The sequence below is a fragment of the Arctopsyche grandis genome, unplaced genomic scaffold (genome assembly GCF_051622035.1).
Source record: "Arctopsyche grandis isolate Sample6627 unplaced genomic scaffold, ASM5162203v2 HiC_scaffold_146, whole genome shotgun sequence".
NCBI classification, from domain to species: Eukaryota; Metazoa; Arthropoda; class Insecta; order Trichoptera; family Hydropsychidae; genus Arctopsyche; species Arctopsyche grandis.
In genome coordinates this window covers 20,001-35,000 of record NW_027518476.1, presented here as the reverse complement: position 1 = coordinate 35,000, position 15,000 = coordinate 20,001, and the positions used below count along the sequence as shown (strand labels likewise).

The 15,000-nt window shown below is 34.3% G+C and overlaps 2 non-coding genes across 2 annotated transcripts; both read right to left on the bottom strand.

Moving 5' to 3' along the window:
• Positions 1-209: 209 nt before the first annotated feature.
• Positions 210-371, bottom strand: LOC143922007 (5.8S ribosomal RNA). Its single transcript, XR_013261539.1, has one exon. It is a non-coding gene; the product is annotated as a 5.8S ribosomal RNA (ribosomal RNA).
• Positions 372-569: 198 nt separating this feature from the next.
• On the bottom strand, positions 570-2,503 carry LOC143922010 (small subunit ribosomal RNA). Its single transcript, XR_013261542.1, has one exon. It is a non-coding gene; the product is annotated as a small subunit ribosomal RNA (ribosomal RNA).
• Positions 2,504-15,000: the final 12,497 nt, after the last annotated feature.

Below are 15,000 nucleotides of genomic sequence, written 5' to 3'. Positions count from 1 at the left end.
GCGGAGACGCGGCGATCGACGCTAGAACGACGGCGTCTCTCCTCCGTCCCCTCTGCGTACGCTAAGTTTCGCTTGACTTGATCGGACTCGACACACGTACACGCGCACACACACGAGTGTGCGCGCGCGCGTCGGTGTCGAGACGCCGACATCGCTCGTCGGCCGCCGAGTTTCGGCGGCGGCCGACAGTCTGGTGCGTTATGCGTGCGCGACCCTCAAACAGGAGTGGTCCGTCGACAAAAAAAGTCTTGCTCGGACCGCAATGTGCGTTCGAAATGTCGATGCTCATGTGTCCTGCAGTTCACACTCTGACGCGCATTTAGCTGCGTTCTTCATCGACCCACGAGCCTAGTGATCCGCCGATCAGGGTAATCATTTAAAAAAATTAGTTTCAAAAATAAGTAACGTAAGTTTGTTTTTTCTGTTTGAAAAAAAAAATTGTGCGCGCGTCTCTTGACGCGCACTCCCACAACAAGTGTTTGTGCGTGTTAAAAACGTTCGTTTGTGTGCGTATAGTGAATAGAATTTAAACACTCTACACGAAACGTACATATTTAATGGTACACAGGAAATGATCCTTCCGCAGGTTCACCTACGGAAACCTTGTTACGACTTTTACTTCCTCTAAATGATCAAATTCGGTCAAACTTTCCGACGCGTCGGATGCCCACAAAGTGGCTTCCGCGCACCAGTCCGAAGACCTCACCAAATCATCCATCGGTAGTAGCGACGGGCGGTGTGTACAAAGGGCAGGGACGCAATCAACGCGAGCTGGTGACCCGCTTTTACTAGGAATTCCTCGTTCATGGGGGAGAATTGCAAACCCCAATCCCTATCACGAAGGGGTTTCAACGGGTTACCCGGGCCGTTAGGCCAAGGAGGACACGCTGATCCCTTCAGTGTAGCGCGCGTGCGGCCCAGGACATCTAAGGGCATCACAGACCTGCTATTGCTCAATCTCGTGCGGCTATATATACCGCCGGTCCCTCTAAGAAGATTATCATTGTACGCCGATAGTTGAAGACCGCGCGCGCCGCCGCAGAACGACGACGCTGCCGCGGCACCTCGTGATATCGGGGGTACGTCTATTTAATAGGCTAGAGTTACGTTCGTTACCGGAATTAACCTGACAAATCGCTCCACCAACTAAGAGCGGCCATGCACCACCACCCACCGAATCGAGAAAGAGCTGTTAATCCGTCAATCCTTCCAGTGTCCGGGCCTGGTGAGTTTTCCCGTGTTGAGTCGAATTAAGCCGCAGGCTCCACTCCTGGTGGTGCCCTTCCGTCAATTCCTTTAAGTTTCAGCTTTGCAACCATACTCCCCCCGGAGCCCGAAAGCTTTGGTTTCCCGGGAGCTGCCCACCGAATCAACGTAAAAAACTTCGGCGGATCGCTGGCTGGCATCATTTATGGTTAGAACTACAGCGGTATCTAATCGCCTTCGAACCTCTAACTTTCGTTCTTGATTAATGAAAACACCTTTGGCAAATGCTTTCGCTTTAGTCCGTCTTGCGACGATCCAAGAATTTCACCTCTAACGTCGCAATACGAATGCCCCCAGTTGTCCCTATTAATCATTACCTCTGGTATCAGAAAGCCAACAAAACAGAACCGAGGTCCTATTCTATTATTCCATGCGCACAATATTCAGGCAAATGTAAGCCCGCTTTGAGCACTCTAATTTGTTCAAAGTAAACAGCCGCGAGGGCCCGCCTCGACGCGCCGCCTGCCCGTGAGGACCGACGACGACGTGCCGGCGGAAGACACGCACCGGCGAGAAGCCCCGCTGACGCGCCTGTCGTACCGCAATCGGTAGACCGACGCCGCAGGACACAATTTCAACTACGAGCTTTTTAACCGCAACAACTTTAGTATATGCTATTGGAGCTGGAATTACCGCGGCTGCTGGCACCAGACTTGCCCTCCAATGGATCCTCGTTAAAGGATTTAAAGTGTAATCATTCCGATCACGAGGCCTCATAAGAGTCCCGTATCGTTATTTTTCGTCACTACCTCCCCGTGCCGGGAGTGGGTAATTTGCGCGCCTGCTGCCTTCCGTGGATGTGGTAGCCGTTTCTCAGGCTCCCTCTCCGGAATCGAACCCTGATTCCCCGTTACCCGTGACAACCATGGTAGTCGCATAAACTACCATCGACAGTTGATAAGGCAGACATTTGAAAGATGCGTCGCCGGTGCTAGACCGTGCGATCGGCTCAAAGTTATCTAGAGTCATCTCTGAGTGCGGCGGACGCGAGCAAGCCCGCGATCCGCCGATTGGTTTTTGATCTAATAAAAGCATTCCTTCCGTCACCGGTCGGAACTTCGTTTGCATGTATTAGCTCTAGAATTGCCACAGTTATCCAAGTAACTGTGTACGATCTAAGGAACCAAAACTGATATATTGAGCCATTCGCGGTTTCACCTTAATTCGGCTTATACTGAGACTTGCATGGCTTAGTCTTTGAGACAAGCATATGATTACTGGCAGGATCAACCAGGGAGCTGCGCGCTTGTGTCGCGTAGTAGCGCAGTATATACAACGGCGTGAGCCGTTCGTACACATGCGTACATACACGTACATACTCTGATGAGCACCGTCCGGCCGGCGTAACCCGACGCGGACGACGTCGCATGATCTCCTTGAATGTTATTATTATTTAAAACATCACGGTATATATATTATATATATATGTATACAAGTTTATACACATGCATACAGTGACACACGCATGCATACGTATCATACGTATGCACATACATACATACATACATATTTTAAGAATACATAGTGTGTGTGCGCATGTGTAATTTTTTTTTTATATATATACAAAAACATATATACAAACATGATATTTTAACGTATATACAGAAAGTTCGACCGTCAATTCGAGAAAAGCACGCGTCGGACTCGTTCGAAACGAGCTGACGAAGTTCGTGTGAGAGCGACGAATCGCTCTCTTCTCTTATAATTCTGTGTCTCTGCTCGCGCGGAACTAGAGAGTGCACGATATTACTGTTCAAACGTATGCGCGCTTTTCTCATTCAAAAACGAGTGGGCGGCGCCGCATATGTCTTTACGGTTAACGCGTTGTTGCGCGGACGCCTTCTGACGAAGGCCGCGATCGCGTACGCGTTGACGTTGAGTATCGGACGAGCGACTATCAGCATGTATTCACACAGGTCGTATCGCCGGCTCGTTGTACAGTGGGTGGTATGAACTAGAGCTGCGAATGTTTCACGTACCGTTACGCTATTTTGCGAGAGAAATAATAAACAAAAAAATAATGGGGATAGTTTGCGTTTTGGCGGGGTGTGCGAAGGGGTTAAGACAAGAAATGATATTTTTTTTAAAAAAATTTAAGAAAAAAAAAATTTTTAAAAAAAAATTTCGAAGAAAAATAAATATACATATATATTTTTTAAAATATATTTGTTGTTATTAAATTATTATAGATATATATGTGAGAACTGATATTTTTTTTTAAAAATTTAAGAATAAAATATTTTTTTAAAAAATAATTTTGAGGAAAAATAAATATATATATTTTTTGATATGTTTGTTGTTTTTAAATTATTATAGATTATACATATATGTATGAACTGATATCTTTTTTTTTTTTTTAATTTAAGAATAAAATATTTTTTTAAAAAATAATTTTTAGGAAAAATAAATATTTATATTTTTTAATATGTTTGTTGTTTTTAAATTATTATAGATTATACATATATGTAAGAACTGATATCTTTTTTTTTTTAATTTAAGAATAAAATATTTTTTTAAAAAATAATTTTTAGGAAAAATAAATATATATATTTTTTAATATGTTCGTTGTTTTTAAATTATTATAGATTATACATATATGTAAGAACTGATATCTTTTTTTTTTAAATTTAAGAATAAAATATTTTTTTAAAAAATAATTTTGAGGAAAAATAAATATATATATTTTTTGATATGTTTGTTGTTTTTAAATTATTATAGATTATACATATATGTAAGAACCAGTGGCGTGCGGTCCATGGATGCGGTGGATGCGGCGCATCCCCTATAACTTTAAAAAGCCAAGAGTATTTTTAATAAATATTTGAATTTCGCTTCGATGTATTCTTAGTGATGTACGTGATTATGATGTAGTATATGATATATATTTCACATATCACGTGTTTTTTGTTACATGATGCATTATATAGGATCTTTTGATAATTTTTATTAAGGATTCGCATAGGCCGCATTCGCATAGGCCGGCCACAGGCGAGTGACGCTGGCGAGTAGACGCTGAGTGAAGTGCGCGCGCGTCATGGATTCGGAGTCAAGACCGATCCCATTTGCGCATGCGCACTATGAGGCTGTCTTATTCGCGCGGACGCGTTGACACTTGTTTAACCTCTACGGTGGATTCGGTTTCTCTGTTTGCTTATCTATTGAGTTTCACTTGGAAGCCGCTGTTGATCGATATTTCCGCACGCTACGCCCCAAGTTATTTATCAAAAAGCTAGCCGATTCATTTCTTTAGACGAAGTTAATCATTTATACTGTAAGTTGGTTATTTTTTACTTTTGAATTAAGTTTTCATTTAAATTAGTTTCGTCTAACTTTATTTTTAGTTTACTGTTCCACTACTTACGAGTTTTCATTATTGCCTTTAATATGGATATCGAAAATAACAATGAGAGTGGACTTGTCGTCGAGATCAATAATAATTGCAATTGTTTAATTGAAAATGTGCTGAAAAGAAGATTTGCTTCTCTCCCATTTAATGAAAAGGAGATTATTGTTAAGAGCCCCAAACCCACACCAATATTAAATATTCAGTCTAAAACAAAAACATTTAAAAGGTATTTTAACACAGAAACATACGAAAAAATTTCATGGATTTGTGGATGTGCTCACTTAACGAAATTATTCTGTTGGCCATGTATTTTATTTTCTCAAGAAGTGAATGTCTGGAGTAAATTTGGATTTTCTGACCTAAACAATTTAAGTAAATCGCGCAAGAGACATGAATGTTCTCAAGCTCACATATGTTCTGCTGCTCAATTTAAAAAATTTGGAAAGGGACCTCGTATAGAAAATTTTTTAAGTGCTCAATTTAAAGCAAATATTGAAATGCACAACAAAGAAGTTACTGCAAATAGATACATTTTGTCGAAATTAATAAGCGCGATCTGTTTTTTAGCAAAACAAGAACAACCTTTACGAGGACATTTTGAACACCAGGAATCGGAAAATAGAGGGAATTATATTGAGTTGCTGTATCTGTTGAGTGAATCAGACATAAAATTGAAAACTCATTTAGATAACTCTACGGTGTTTACTGGACTATCGAACCATATACAAAATGACTTGGTATCCGCAATATCAAAAGTCTTGCTAGATGAGATTAAAACTGAAATACGTGCATCAAAATTTGTTTCCATAATTGTGGACGAATCTACAGATATCAGTCGCAAAGCTCAGCTATCTACTATTTTTAGATATGTAGATGAAAACAATGAAATTCAGGAGAGATTTGTTGGATTTGTCGATGTTAGTCCCAATAGAACAGCTAATGCTCTTTTTCAGCACATACGTGAGACCTTGGAAGAATTTGGTTGTTTGGACAAATTAATTGCACAAACGTACGATGGAGCGGCTGTAATGTCCGGGGAGCATAATGGAGTGCAACGAAAAATTCGAGATATTTGTCCTAATTCTTTATTTGTCCATTGTTACGCTCACAGATTGAATTTAGTTTTGTCGCAATCTGTTAAACATATATCCGGATGCAAACGTTTTTTCAGCCGTATGTTGTCATTTTCAACTTTTTTTTGTAAGTCTTCAAGAAGAATTTCCCTTCTCGATTGTCAAATAAAAAAACGATTTCCCACTGCTGCCCCTACACGATGGAACTACAATAGCAAAATTTTAAATATGATATTAGAATATCAAACAGAATTAATGGAAATATTTAATCAAATAATTAATGATGAAGACGAATGGGATACTGATGCTGTCATAAATGCTGAAGTCCTTCATCGTTATTTAAAAGAGTTTGAATTCAATTTCAATTTGCATTTATTTTCTGCAATATTTAATTCGGCAGATTTTTTATTTGAAATTTTACAAAAAAAAACCTTTGACATATCGTATTGCGTAAGTGAAATTAAAAAATTTGTAAAATATTTAGATAACAAAAAAGAAGATTTTGATTCATTGTGGAACAAAGTAATAACTAAAAATTTTAATAGAAAAAGAAAATATGCTGAATGTGAAGAAGATGTGAAAACAACGTATAAACTTCACTATTCTGAAATTTTAGAAACTCTTTCAGTAAATACAACCAATCGATTTCGAGATATCGAAAATTTAAAATTTCTCGAATTTTTTAACGTCAAAAAATTTAAAGAATATGAAAATAATTTTCCAGATTTCCTATTTAAATCACTCCACCTAACTTATGGAAAATACTTTGATTTTATGAAATTAAAAAGCGAATTAATTTACATGTACTCAACGCAAGATTTTCATTTGAAATCTATAAATGACGTAAAGGAATTAATTGTGAAAGATGATCTAATAGACGTTTTGGAACAAGTATTTAGTTTAATACAATTAATTTGTACGATACCTTCCACGAGCGCATCGGCTGAACGATCATTTTCGACTATGAAAAGAATTAAAACGTTCACCAGAAGTAGTCAAAGTGAAGAAAGACTCTCTGGTCTTGCTTTAATTGCAATCGAAAAGAAAATAATGTCAAATTTAAAAAACAATAAAAAATTCTATGATGCGGTTATCGATGAATTTTGTAAAAAGGAACGAAGAATAAAATTAAATTTTAAAAAATAAATTGGTCGGTTTTTTTTTTCAAACAAGGGACAGCATCCCTTGTTTGAAAAGTCACCGCCCGCCACTGGTAAGAACTGATATCTTTTTTTTTTTAATTTAAGAATAAAATATTTTTTTAAAAAATAATTTTTAGGAAAAATAAATATATATATTTTTTAATATGTTCGTTGTTTTTAAATTATTATAGATTATACATATATGTAAGAACTGATATCTTTTTTTTTTAAATTTAAGAATAAAATATTTTTTTAAAAAATAATTTTTAGGAAAAATAAATATATATATTTTTTAATATGTTTGTTGTTTTTAAATTATTATAGATTATACATATATGTAAGAACTGATATCTTTTTTTTTTTTTAAATTTAAGAATAAAATATTTTTTTAAAAAATAATTTTTAGGAAAAATAAATATATATATTTTTTAATATGTTTGTTGTTTTTAAATTATTATAGATTATACATATATGTAAGAACTGATATCTTTTTTTTTTAAATTTAAGAATAAAATATTTTTTTAAAAAATAATTTTTAGGAAAAATAAATATTTATATTTTTTAATATGTTTGTTGTTTTTAAATTATTATAGATTATACATATATGTAAGAACTGATATCTTTTTTAATATATTTGTTATATACACACACACACGTGTGTGTGTGTGTGTGTGTGTGTGTGTGTGTGTGTGTGTGTCTACATATACATATATTTATACATACATATAACAATACACTACATATAATAAACAATATTTATGCATAAATATTAGAATGTTAACTTTTTAGTTGTATCGTCGTGACAACATTTGAAAAATCCCTCCATCGTCTTTATATTTCATTATATTACAAGATAAAAATTAAAATTAAAATAAATGTACACACACATGTGTATCTATGTGTGAGTATATATTTATACATACACAATTCATACATGTAACAATATTTATGCATTCATTTTTAGTGACGTTAACATTAGAATAACATTAGATTACTAACAAAATTAAATTAAATTTGTAAATTAGAAACGATCAGTGGATCAGTAGCTATCAAAATAGATATACGATGTTCAATTATGTTCACACACTTGTTCAATTATGTTCACAATACAAGTGTGTGCGCGCTTCCGTCGAGACGCCGACGTCGCCGAGTGAAATTTTATTCATCCAAAAAATAAATAAAATCATATGTGTACATTATACATACATACATGCATGCATACGTACATACACACATAAATGTATAAGAATTGTAAATAGGTTTTAGACCTCTTTTTCCTATTATGCTATAACGTTAACATTAGAATAATATAAGACTATGATTACTAACAAAATTAAATTAAATTTGTAAATTAGAAACGATCAGTGGATCAGTAGCTATCAAAATAGATATACGATGTTCAATTATGTTCACACACTTGTTCAATTATGTTCACAATACAAGTGTGTGCGCGCTTCCGTCGAGACGCCGACGTCGCCGAGTGAAATTTTATTCATCCAAAAAATAAATAAAATCATATGTGTACATTATACATACATACATGCATGCATACGTACATACACACATAAATGTATAAGAATTGTAAATAGGTTTTAGACCTCTTTTTCCTATTATGCTATAACGTTAACATTAGAATAATATAAGACTATGATTACTAACAAAATTAAATTAAATTTGTAAATTAGAAACGATCAGTGGATCAGTAGCTATCAAAATAGATATACGATGTTCAATTATGTTCACACACTTGTTCAATTATGTTCACAATACAAGTGTGTGCGCGCTTCCGTCGAGACGCCGACGTCGCCGAGTGAAATTTTATTCATCCAAAAAATAAATAAAATCATATGTGTACATTATACATACATACATGCATGCATACGTACATACACACATAAATGTATAAGAATTGTAAATAGGTTTTAGACCTCTTTTTCCTATTATGCTATAACGTTAACATTAGAATAATATAAGACTATGATTACTAACAAAATTAAATTAAATTTGTAAATTAGAAACGATCAGTGGATCAGTAGCTATCAAAATAGATATACGATGTTCAATTATGTTCACACACTTGTTCAATTATGTTCACAATACAAGTGTGTGCGCGCTTCCGTCGAGACGCCGACGTCGCCGAGTGAAATTTTATTCATCCAAAAAATAAATAAAATCATATGTGTACATTATACATACATACATGCATGCATACGTACATACACACATAAATGTATAAGAATTGTAAATAGGTTTTAGACCTCTTTTTCCTATTATGCTATAACGTTAACATTAGAATAATATAAGACTATGATTACTAACAAAATTAAATTAAATTTGTAAATTAGAAACGATCAGTGGATCAGTAGCTATCAAAATAGATATACGATGTTCAATTATGTTCACACACTTGTTCAATTATGTTCACAATACAAGTGTGTGCGCGCTTCCGTCGAGACGCCGACGTCGCCGAGTGAAATTTTATTCATCCAAAAAATAAATAAAATCATATGTGTACATTATACATACATACATGCATGCATACGTACATACACACATAAATGTATAAGAATTGTAAATAGGTTTTAGACCTCTTTTTCCTATTATGCTATAACGTTAACATTAGAATAATATAAGACTATGATTACTAACAAAATTAAATTAAATTTGTAAATTAGAAACGATCAGTGGATCAGTAGCTATCAAAATAGATATACGATGTTCAATTATGTTCACACACTTGTTCAATTATGTTCACAATACAAGTGTGTGCGCGCTTCCGTCGAGACGCCGACGTCGCCGAGGGAAATTTTATTCGTCTAAAAAATAAATAAAATCATATGTGTACATTATACATACATACATGCATGCATACGTACATACACACATAATTGCTCATCGGTAATCTCGTTCCGGAGAGATATTAGTCATTTATCATTATTTAGACTAACCATTTGTGCTGGAACCTTCCATTGTTTAAAATTATTTCTGCACATGAGTATACAATATTGTTTACAGCGTCCCAAATATTATATCCGGTTCAAAAATGCTCTCTCTCTCCTCTGTCAATCGTTTCGATAGCCTGTAAAGGTCAATAACAAATCTTTGAAGTTTGGTTAAAGTTTAGATAAAAAGCTTATAACAATAATATGACTTTATCACCGTCGAACACAAAAAAAAATTGTAATAACGGCGTTAAGACGTTTGTGATTTATTGATAAACTACATTCACAATTACAGATAACATGTGTTAATTGTTAATTGTTATCATACTCACCCTAATATTCCAGTGAACTGTGCAAATAATGACCGGACGTGAGCGGGCTCGAAGTCGGTGTTTTCAGTTGTTAATTTCGAACAAAATGCATTTGAGAGTAGGCCACCACAGTACGATATTGTGTATCTGAAATATATGAATATACATAGCCATGAAATTGGTATGTGAATGTGGCCATTTGAACTTTTCGATCGTGTGATTGAAACGTCAAGTTTTATTGATAAATGATATTAACAATTAGATACAACCAAACTAAACTAAACTACACTAGACTACACTAGACTACACTACACTACAACCAAACTAGACTGCACCACAGTTGAAACGACACTAACTAACCTGAGATCGGCGGAGCTAACGTCAGACGCGCGAGTCGGGGGAAATCCCGCGCCGCGCGTCTCCACTGGGGTTGACTGGATTTGGCCGTAATCAATATGATCATAGTCGACCAGCACTTCGTTTACGTACATATACGTATCAATAATATATATTACAATATTATTATTAATGTATTACATATCATATTATAACATCGTTTTAATTATTTATAACACAACGCGAGATGTTCGGCGATGGAATATTATATGGAGAGTGTCATTGACTGATTATTTCTATGACAACACAGTCCCCGTCGGCGTTGACGACAGCTTGAATCGATGTATTAATACCATGTAAAAAATAAAATAAGGCGAAATAAGAAGAGGTCTGTAAAAAAAAAGTAGTTTCATCCCAACCCGTTGAGCGCTTTGGTGGATAATTAGAAAGCCTCGTAAAAAGCTCGTAAAAGAACATACAGAGCGTGAAGCCTACAAAAAGCTTGTAACATATCTACTTTTATTTATTTATTTAAATAGGCACACATACAGAATAAAATATAAAAAGAAAGTTGTATAGTGAGACAAAAAATAATAATAAACACAGACAAAAATATAATATTCCATTTACGGTGAGAACCACATGGTGATATAAAAAAGTAAAATAAAGGAGGTATGTAATTACAAAAACATCAAGATTTTAAAAAAAGAAAAGAAACAGATAAAGTAAAAAAGAAAAAGAAAGACAATGAAGGTGAAGAAGCAAATCAACCACATATTATTGTCTACACCTTTGTCCTAAAAATACTAAAAGAGTCACTAAAGAGGTCAGGACAATCATCTAAGCTATCGTAAATACGGCATACACGAACGATTGCACTATTGAAAGAAGTGTTGCTTTGACAAATTGGTGGATAAAAAAGATTTGTGCATCTGGTGAATCGGGCATTAACGTTAAAGTCAATCTCACTTAAAACAGATGTGTCAAGAATACAATTAGCAATCTTATATAAAATTAACAAATCAGAAACCCTTCTGCGCTGAGACAAACTTGCAGTATGGAAAAAAGAAAGTCTGTCATTATAAGATGGTAACAGTTTTTTAAGACCAGTCTCATAGGAGAAATGGCGCAAAAAACGCTTCTGGATTGTCTCTAAATGCTCAATGGCAGCGTTAACACTAGAGGTATCTACCGCGGTATTTGATAGATCTATCCGGCCTTGGAAAACAAGAAATAGCGTTCGAACACGCGGTATTTGATAGATCTATCAAATACCGCGGTAGATACCTCTAGTGTTAACGCTGCCAATGTGAGTTTGGTAATAGGGAGACCATATGATTGAGGCATACTCCATATTACTACGAACCAAACTGTAATAGAGTAGAATCAGAGTATGGGGGTTTTTAAAGGGCTTATAAATCCCAAGAGTTTATAAGATTTAGTAACAATATGATTAATATGTTCATTAAAATTACAGTTTGGAATCCAGTATACCCAAGTCTCTGGCACAACTACTACTATTAGAGAAGTGAAAATAAATATGTATGTATGTATGTTTATTCTTCCTCCAAACATTAAATTTTAAACTTATTTATTAACTAAAACAAATGTGAAAAAATATCAGTATCAATAAATGAATTATGGAATAGATATATGTATGTAAAAAAAAAGCAACCAGTTCACCCTTCAATATTGTGAATAAATAAATCTGACATATAATAGTTCAGTATCATTTAAAGAGTTCATATTTCTTTGTAGTCATTTTGGGCGGGGGCATGGGGGGGCACTGGAGCCCCATAAAATTTAGGAATAGTGTGAATTTAGAAAAAAATAGTACGAATTCAATGATCAATCAGATACTATGGATCTATAAATGCTACGTTCATATCTTATGTTACCACTGGATACCTCGGTGGCCAATAAAATAATAATGGTATTACAATTCATCTCATGGAGCGAATTGTTAGAGAGGTCTGCCCCACTTTATTTTATCTCAGAAACAGATGTGTTACGTATGTTTTTCTGAAAGTTCGTATTTGTTGTTTGTTTTCAAGAAAGGTTTTAAATTAATATTTTAATGAATCAGTTCAATCACAACTGATCATATCTCTCAAATCTTTGTTTGCGGACGTCCAATCTCTCACAAAATAACGAGTGAGGTGGATTTAATCCTCATGTGTGACGAATTCGGTCCAAAAAAAGTTTTAGTTGTTTAATAGCATTGCGTCCTGACCAAAACCTTATCAAATCGAAGCCACATAGTACATAGAGAATACAAATATAAATTTTCAGCTTGATACGTTCAGGGGTGTGGAAAAACCCGCGGGGTCACAACTTTTTTGACTTTTCTAAATGGAAAAAATCCCACTTCTGGTTCTTTTCATCACATTGATACAAGAATTATACCTGAATCGATAAAAATAGTGGAAGAAATATCGAACAAGAGTAAACTGCCACTTCCGGCTAACGGGTGTTCACAGAATTATATATATATATATATATATATATATATATATATATATATATATATATATATATATATATATATATATATATATATATATATATATATATATAACATGGCATCCAGTTTATATGTAATGCTAGATATGAAATGTCAGTTCGATACTCCGAAAGGTTTCCGAGATAAAATAAATTATCGATCTTCTAGAGTAAAAGTAATAATTCTTGTTGAGGTTAAAATATTTAAAAAAAATATATTACGGTATAAAATTTATAATTTATATTATGTACATGTGAAAAAATTTCAGTCTGATTCGGTTAGTGGTTTGGGAGATAATTGGACTCAAAGTCTTAATACCCATAAGGGAGGTGCCATTTCTGATCAACATAATAATTAATGTAATGCAAAGGAGGTATGTAAAAAAAAAATGACGTCGTATCGATAAGAATTTCAGTTATCGATACTAAGTATCAGTTCGATAGGACAAACGGTGTTTAAAAAATCCCCAAAATACAGACACACAGACACATACATACATACATCTAGATCGTGAAAACGTTATCAGTGATCGATTTTGAGTTCGAATTTTCACATGATCACAATACTTCATCTATCGTTACGACGTACATATGCACATATGTACATATGTATGTATGTACATACATAGATAAAGTAAAAAGACAGTCGGTAGAAAATAAGTCAATTGATAGTATTTTTTTAGTGATACAGTTTGATTGACGATTTTTGTCGACGATGTAAAGATGTTTGGAAAAAAATTTTCGCCTGCAGCGCCATTTTTCCTTTTTACATAATAACTTTATAATTTATAATAAACTTTATAATAAGACCCAAATCGACCATAGATTCCACACGCTTCAACGAGACGGATCCGATGGAATATCCGTGACAATAGCGAGCGAATGTGAACGTCCATAGCTCATAATTTGCACATATACTAATATTAAAAGTTCAAGTCCTAAACTGGAACCGAACTCCAAGACAGCGTTAATATGCGCTCGAAGGAGAGAGGCCTTGCCTCTCATCCCTCACAGCAAAGAATAATTTAACGTCGTCTGCAAACAAGAGACATGGAGCATTGCGTAACACTCTAGGGAGATTATTAATGAGTATTGTAAATAGTAAAGGGCCTAAAGCGGACCCCTGAATTACACCAGATCGATTATATGTGAAGCTCGCGAGTTGTCAATGAGCTCATTATACATACATCATAGACAGATATTAATGAAGTGAGTGAGTGAATGAGTAAATACACACACACACACCCATGGACCTGTAAAGAAAAATTAACTTTTAATCTTTTAAAATTAACTTAAACGACACTGCGGCCAAACATATAAATAACACAAAAAAAAAGAAATAAACGAAAAAGAAAAAAAACACAAATAAGAAGGAAAAAAAAAGAACACGATAAACATTTTAAAATTCTAATGAAAAAAAAACAATTTTTTAAATTTTAATTAAAATAGAGGAGGTTATGTATGCAATAAAATTTGATAAATTAGTCCGGAAGAAAGTAAAAAAACTCGGATGTGACGAACCCATGACTCTATACATGTATTTGAGGAATATAAGAAAGTCAAAAAACAAACTTCGATATTGCAGCATTATGAAATACTAATAGCTATGACAGCATTTTCGATACAAATTGAGCGCAAATGTACGGAAACTTGCAAAAGACAATAGTTCTACTTATGTACATACATAGTAAAATCACTATCAGTATTATACGCGATAAATATCAAATTTTCAACTCGATAGGTTCAGGGGTGCGGACAGAATCGTGGCTACAACATTTTTGACCTTTCTACGAGCAAAAAATCCCACTTCCTGTTTATTAAATCTAATGATTTTTATTTTCAGCACATTGATACAAGAATTATAGTTGAATTTTTTCGTGAAAAGCACACTCGTTTTCATTATATTGCCATGTGGTGCTCACTGTACTTGGAATACAATATTTTAATTTTTATTTATATCTTTTTTGTCTCACTGTACTGCCTTCTTTCACTATGTATATGGGTGCCAATTTAAATAAATAAATATATGGACTAAGGGATAGATAAGTATATTTCACGGGAGCTTAGCGAGGGCAGAGAATT